The sequence below is a fragment of the Sinocyclocheilus anshuiensis genome, unplaced genomic scaffold (assembly GCF_001515605.1).
Source record: "Sinocyclocheilus anshuiensis isolate Anshui unplaced genomic scaffold, SAMN03320099.WGS_v1.1 scaffold155, whole genome shotgun sequence".
NCBI classification, from domain to species: Eukaryota; Metazoa; Chordata; class Actinopteri; order Cypriniformes; family Cyprinidae; genus Sinocyclocheilus; species Sinocyclocheilus anshuiensis.
This window is the reverse complement of record NW_015549572.1, coordinates 126,531-132,981: the sequence shown is the minus strand read 5'-3', so window position 1 is coordinate 132,981 and position 6,451 is coordinate 126,531. Positions and strand designations below refer to the sequence as shown.

Below are 6,451 nucleotides of genomic sequence, written 5' to 3'. Positions count from 1 at the left end.
TGTTTTCAGAAAGCAAGCGCGTTTATCCACAGTGGAGAGAGAGCGCGTGCACGTTTGCCAGGTTGACAAAGATAAGTAGCACACTTAGCAGATATTTCCGTATTGCGCAAGTGTAAAGCTCTATTTTGGGGATTACGTCTCTTTATATCAGGCAACCCAGTTGTGTTCCTCTGCGGCCAGATTAAACCTTGTTGTAGCCTATATATGCTCTATTCATTCTTTTTTAGAAACCTCACACTTTTCTACTCAATTTTAAACGTTGTAAAATTTTAAACAAATTAAGCGCAGTCCACTGCTGCACACGTGCCACAATATCGATACAGGGCCAGCTGTATCGATACTCCTATCGTCAAATCTCTGTGACGATACATCGTCGTATTGATATTTTGAACACAGCACTAGTAAATAAATCAATAAATCCACTGTTCTGTTGTCTCCTCTGAGGATGGGACTCTAAATAGTGTTCTGTGCTCGTCTGTGCAGCCAAAGACAGAACAGTTAGCATGTTTTGCTCAAACTTTCGCCATGGCATTAGAGCTGCTACACCGTTGTCGCTTGTGAAATCAAAATGACTGTGCCGTGGGTGGAAACTTACAGGTTAAGGGGCGGTAATATTATAATGAGATCCCTTTGCCACGTCACCAAGGGAGCAAAATCAGACGCGCTTGATTTTTCAGACGCTTGCAGAAAAAGGCTTCCCAAAACAAAGTTACTGGGTTAATCTTTTTTACGTTTCCTTGGTTGGAAGATGCACCGGGGACCTGATTATAGCACTTAAAACCTGGAAAAGTCAAATTTTCATGATATGTCTTTAATGATTGCTATCGGGATGTGAAGAGACTTTCAATCAGCATAACAAAAAATGTTTCTGAAGACAATCACCTATTGCACCTTTAATGGGAAAGTTTCCTCAAAAATGAAAACAAAGCAGTCATTTACTCACCCTCATGTCGTTCTAACCTCTGTAGTTCCTTTATTCTGTGAAAAATGAAAGTTTATGTTTGGCCATGTCAGAGCTGCTTTTTTTCCATACAAGGGGACGGTGATTTATACATCCAAATTATGAAAAGGAAAAACGCACCTTAAGTGTAGACTCTACTACTTGTGCCAGATATTCTATGTACATATTCTATGTATATATTAATATATTAGGTGTTCAGAAGCCATATGTCAGTCTTGTGTTGGAAACAAACAAATATTTAAGACTTTTTCACTATAATGCACAACAACTAAATGCATGGTTGAAAGACAAAAATAACTTTAATTTAATCATTTAATTAAACCCGTTAAGTCGAAAACAATTTTGTTTAGTTCAGTTGACATTAAAATGTTGATCATTACATTAACTTAATATTGTGTGTAATTTAAACTCAAATTTCTGTGTTAATTGAATTTCTTTAAAAATTAAGTTGTAGTGACTCAATTAAAATTGTCTTGTTTTTTTTTTTCTTTGGAAACTTCTAGTTCCCAGCATGCTTTGTATAGGACTGGATAAGGAGAGTAAATGTTAAAATTAAGTATTATTTTTTGTGTCTTTTGTTTAGTGAAGGGAAAGACCTGTTAGTGTTTAATGCTGTTATGTTTGACATTTAAAAGAGCTTCTGTTGTGTTGACGTTTTTGTGGTTACCATTGTGCTAAAGAGTAAACCACATGAAAGTAAACACTATTGACTCTATTAGCAATGACTGCTCTAATGCCAGTGACAAGTAACATCTTACTTGTTCATTAAATACACCTTAGGGCTGCACGATTATGACAAAAATCATAAATGTCGATTATTCCCTTGGAATTGTAATTGCGATTATTAATTACGATTATCAAAATTTACATTGATAATTACGATTATCACAATTTACATTGAATGATGTTTATACCATTGTTTGATGCAACTGCATGCCGTATTTTTATATGAAAATAAACAAGCTGAAAACACTAACTGAAAAATGTTTAGTGCTTTTCTATAGTATTAAGCCTCAAATGTCAACTATACATCGGATTGGTTTCTTCTTTAAATTATATAAAATACAAATATGAATGGTATTATAATGTTATACTAAAGCTAAAATTAAAATAATGGGAAAAACCCTTACGATAACATGTAGAAAGAAAAAACGCATATTAGGCACGCAGAATAACATAAGTGGACTTTGAACGATTAATTGCCGCTTTGAACGATTACGTAATTGTGGCATCCATAATTGTAATCGCGATTAGAAATTAGATTAATTGTGCAGCCCTAATACACCTGCTAAATAAGTTACATCTAGCCTGTGCTATGATAGCTGTTGATTTGAACTGAAAAAGATCATATAAATTGGTTCCAGGCACACAAATCCATTAGTTGGAGGAACTTCATTTTTCTGAATAATTAACTTAAAAATAGTGTTTATGTTAGAAATGAATTATTAAGTTCTTCGAACTCTAACACTAACTAGTTTGTGGGTTAAACAATTTCATTAGAAGTTGTCATCATAACAACTGAACAAAAAATTGTGATGCAAACTGCTGCATTATTTATTCATTTATGTTGAGCTAACACATTATTTTTAGAGTGTATAAAACATGCACTAAACTTATACCATCTGTGACTTTAAATACTTGAGCTCAGGGCCTAAAATTAACACTCGCCAAGCGCCAAATGCGAGTAAAAATTGGCGTTGGCGAGTATATGTAACAGTGTCAGTCGCCAGTTGGCGGGTACAACTTTTACGAATTATAACAATGCAACGAAGTGAAAACTACAGCCAGTTTTTAAAGAGATTCACTGTTTCTGACATAAGCGAATAAAATAATCTTGTCCGAAGACAAGATTATCGTGATTAGCTGTTCTGTCATAAGTGACAAGAGCTAATCAATAATAGGATACAAACGGACTGATAAGGTGAGAGCAGTGTGATGGCCAGCTTGTCCCTAGACACGGTTCTAATAACTTTTACCGGAGAAGATTTTGCTGCTTCATTTCGGAAGATTAACTTTTCCCTTCTTTATTCTTCATAACCTGAGAATGCGGCGACACATACCTGGGTTACGCCGCCTAAACGGTGCAGTGAAGTATAGTTTGAAAGGCTGCGCGTTCGGCTGTACGCATACGCTGACCCGCTTCAGACAGCTCACCAAGTAGCGCTTCAACGCACGAAAACACACAATTATGTCAAAATGCGCGGTTTTGGCAAGTTACCTTGTAAACGTAGTCTTAAATGAGTTATAAAGTCTTAAATGACCGTAAAGAATTAGGAGAAAATCGGATGTGTCAGATCCGCGTCATACGCATCAGGTTTTAAAGAGACAGTGCTGATTTTAAAGTGAAACCTGCTGAAGTCTGTCATTGATGTAAATCAAAGAACAAAAGAAAAAGAGAAATCCTTGGACTGTTCTAGTCGCTGATTAACTTTTATAGCTTGAATAAAGATTAATAATGTATAGTTTATGCATATATAATATAGTTTATGTGAAGATTGTTTTAAAATCACTTAAATTAAAAGTTGTTTATATTTCAGAGCCTATTAAATGTTAAAAATAATGGCTTTCAATTATACTGTAATGTTGAATGGCTATAATTAATAGGTAAAATTGAGGGAAAAATGCACCAGCAGGACAAATTAAAAACATTGTAAATATGTTTAGTTATTGTAGTAGTAATAACTGCCTGTTTTTGCAAAAATAGTTTCATGGCCGGTAAAAAAAAATGTTTGGCTGGTAAATTTTATCATGTCACCGGCCATTGGCAGTTGTGGCAAAAAGTTAGTTTTAGGCCCTGCTTGAGCTGTTTAAAGTTGAGTGGATTCTGACTGACTGTTAATATTTGTATGGTTCAGTATGGTTATTCATATGGTATCTTTATAGTTGTTGTGTAGACTAATCTTCACGCCTATCTGCATAGGATTAGAATAAATATTACGGCTTTACAGTTACATTTATCATTCTTGGTGTGAATTATCGTTCTTGATGTGAATGGGTCCTTAATCATGTAAAAAAGAGCTTGCAAAAAGCTGGAAAATATATTACTAAGTTAGATAAAAAGCAGCAGAGTAGAATAGATTACAACAAAACTTTCCTTTGTCAGAAAAGGCTGTGGAACAATGATAGATGAGCATTTCTCCATTTACTGTTAATCTTAATTAAAAAAAAAAAAACACATAAGATACTTAGTACGATATACAGTTTCTGAAATCAGGGTTGACTCTGAAAGTTTCCATTCAGTGTCCAGTTCGTTCCAATCCTGATTTATAATACTGTATGCTGGTTCCAAACGCCCTGCACTGCTGATCCGGTGTTGAATCTTGAGAAGGAATGTGACCTTGTCTTTTGTCCTTAGCTTGCACAGAGGACAAGTCCACTTAGCTCAATTTGGCCTCCCCTGTCATTTATGGAGCTGATGCACTGCAACAAAACTGGCAGGAAATCTGAAATGACTGATAATGACCCAGACAGGTCAAACAACAGTTTACCAGTGATTATGTGGGTATAGAAGTGGAAAACGATCAACATCCCGATGCCAAAATAATCTCACAAGGTACACAAAGCAATGTTCAAGGACTCTCAAAATGATTGATACCTTTATAATCCTGACAGAGTCACATCCCTTTAATATTTCAGAACGATAAAGCATGAGGATCAGTCCTGTTCGACAAAGACACCATCTATATGCAAATTACCAGACTCTCAAAAACAACAGCACTCTAAGCCTTGACAAAACAGGGACTTTCAGTTATTTCTTAACATCAGCAGTTATTTCCCAACAGATTCCTGCATGAGCCGAGTGATAAAGCGAGTGTTTGCTGGTATTTGGGTTTGTCTGTGCAGGAGGAGCACCGAGATTGGCTTCTCAGGAAAGAGCCACGGCTGTTACCCAGCGGCTCAGTCGGACTGAGATTACAACAGACCTGTCAGCTCTATCAGAAAGAGAAGTGCATTCTGTTGGAGAGATAACTCCAACACCGATCTGTACAAAACTCTTCTGTCTCACCTATCATTGTTTGTTAATTACTGTTCATATCTGGGTGGGAAGCACTTCCTGTTTTTATCTTACAAATAAGCACAGGCCATCCACCGCTCTGTTCTGACTGTTAGACACTACACACAAGCACAAACACACTAGGGATGGGTCAATTAGTCAATTACTGAGGTCTATAAGTAACATTTTCCCCCTAACTAAATAAAAAGTACATATGCTGATTATAATTAAATAAACTAAATTTGCTATATACACAACTATATATTTTAAAATATGTTTCTATGATTGTATGACTATCTCTTGCATTAAATCTCAGATGGTTTTTCTGCATCTCACGCTGTGCGCATTCATTTTAAATCGACACGTCATTATAAAACACAGAGTTAAAAAGTAACTAAAATAAAATTTAAAAAAGCATGACCCCTGCTTTGTTACATTCTGTTTTTCAACAACATGCATCCTGTGTGAACACACCCTAAGAAATGTGTCCGACTGGCATTTGGTGGATATACCCCAAGTCTAATTATATAGTTTTTTTTTTTTTAAACAAATAGTTGACTTGATGTTCAGACAACCTACTAACTAGTCAATTATGAAATTTTACGAATGACGCTTTCAGCTTTATAAATAGCACTGTGTGTTTGAGCTCAAAAACGAAACCCCTAGGCTTTCTTGAGGGGTTAATTCCTTATAAAAAGAGTGTGGTGGTAATTCTCAGAATTGCTCATGTGCTGAGGTTTTAGATGTGTGAAGGACAGCACAGGAAACGCTGGGTGTTTTTGAAGAACTAGGCCCCTGTTCATCTGTTCTACCTTTGTTCTTTGTTTCTTGACTCTCTGCTGAAGGACTTGAGGTTTCTTGTAATTGAATGCCCAACAGAGAATCACTTTCTATGATGAGATCAATGTTTTCTCCAAGGTGACAGAAATAGTGTAGGTTCATGACAGCACCACTGTGTATGGTGATTTACCTGAGACTGAAACTTAGGAAAAAGAACTAGCTCCATTTTGAAGATAACTCTTAAAAGGTGAAGGGACTGCTCACATCCTCAATATTTTTCTCTCATCCTACAAAGAAACAAAACAAAAAAAAGGATATTATAGTCATAAGCAGATTTCACTCAGTTGTTTGCACAGGGTTCATGTTTATGAGCTTAAGACAAAATAAAATCTATGGTAATGGTAAATATTCAAAAAATTAATTAATAAAGATGAAGAGTTATCCCCTTATTTTTCTACTATTGGTTATGAAGAACATCAAGCTGGAAAGAAGATATGAACTCACTGATCTCACAGAGGCAGCGGATGTTGCACAGTGATCTCACACAGGAAATACAACATGTCAACTACTAGCATAGTTTCTAACCTGCCATTTAAAGCCCCACAACAGTTTCATTTCATTTTCTTCTCTGTCATAATTTTAATACCAAAACCCTCCTGGTCACCAGCTTCTAGTGCAAAGCAACCTGCCAAAGGTCTCTCAAGAATCAAGCTTTA

The 6,451-nt window shown here is 35.8% G+C and overlaps 1 long non-coding RNA gene across 1 annotated transcript in view; it reads right to left on the bottom strand.

Annotated features, from left to right (window-relative positions):
- The window catches only part of LOC107657431 (uncharacterized), a 51,085-nt gene that overhangs the window by 7,286 nt on the left and 37,348 nt on the right, over positions 1–6,451 (bottom strand). Inside the window, exon 2 of the long non-coding RNA XR_001630683.1 lies at positions 5,926–6,022. This is a non-coding gene — a long non-coding RNA (uncharacterized LOC107657431). The remainder of the gene's footprint in view (positions 1–5,925; positions 6,023–6,451) is intronic.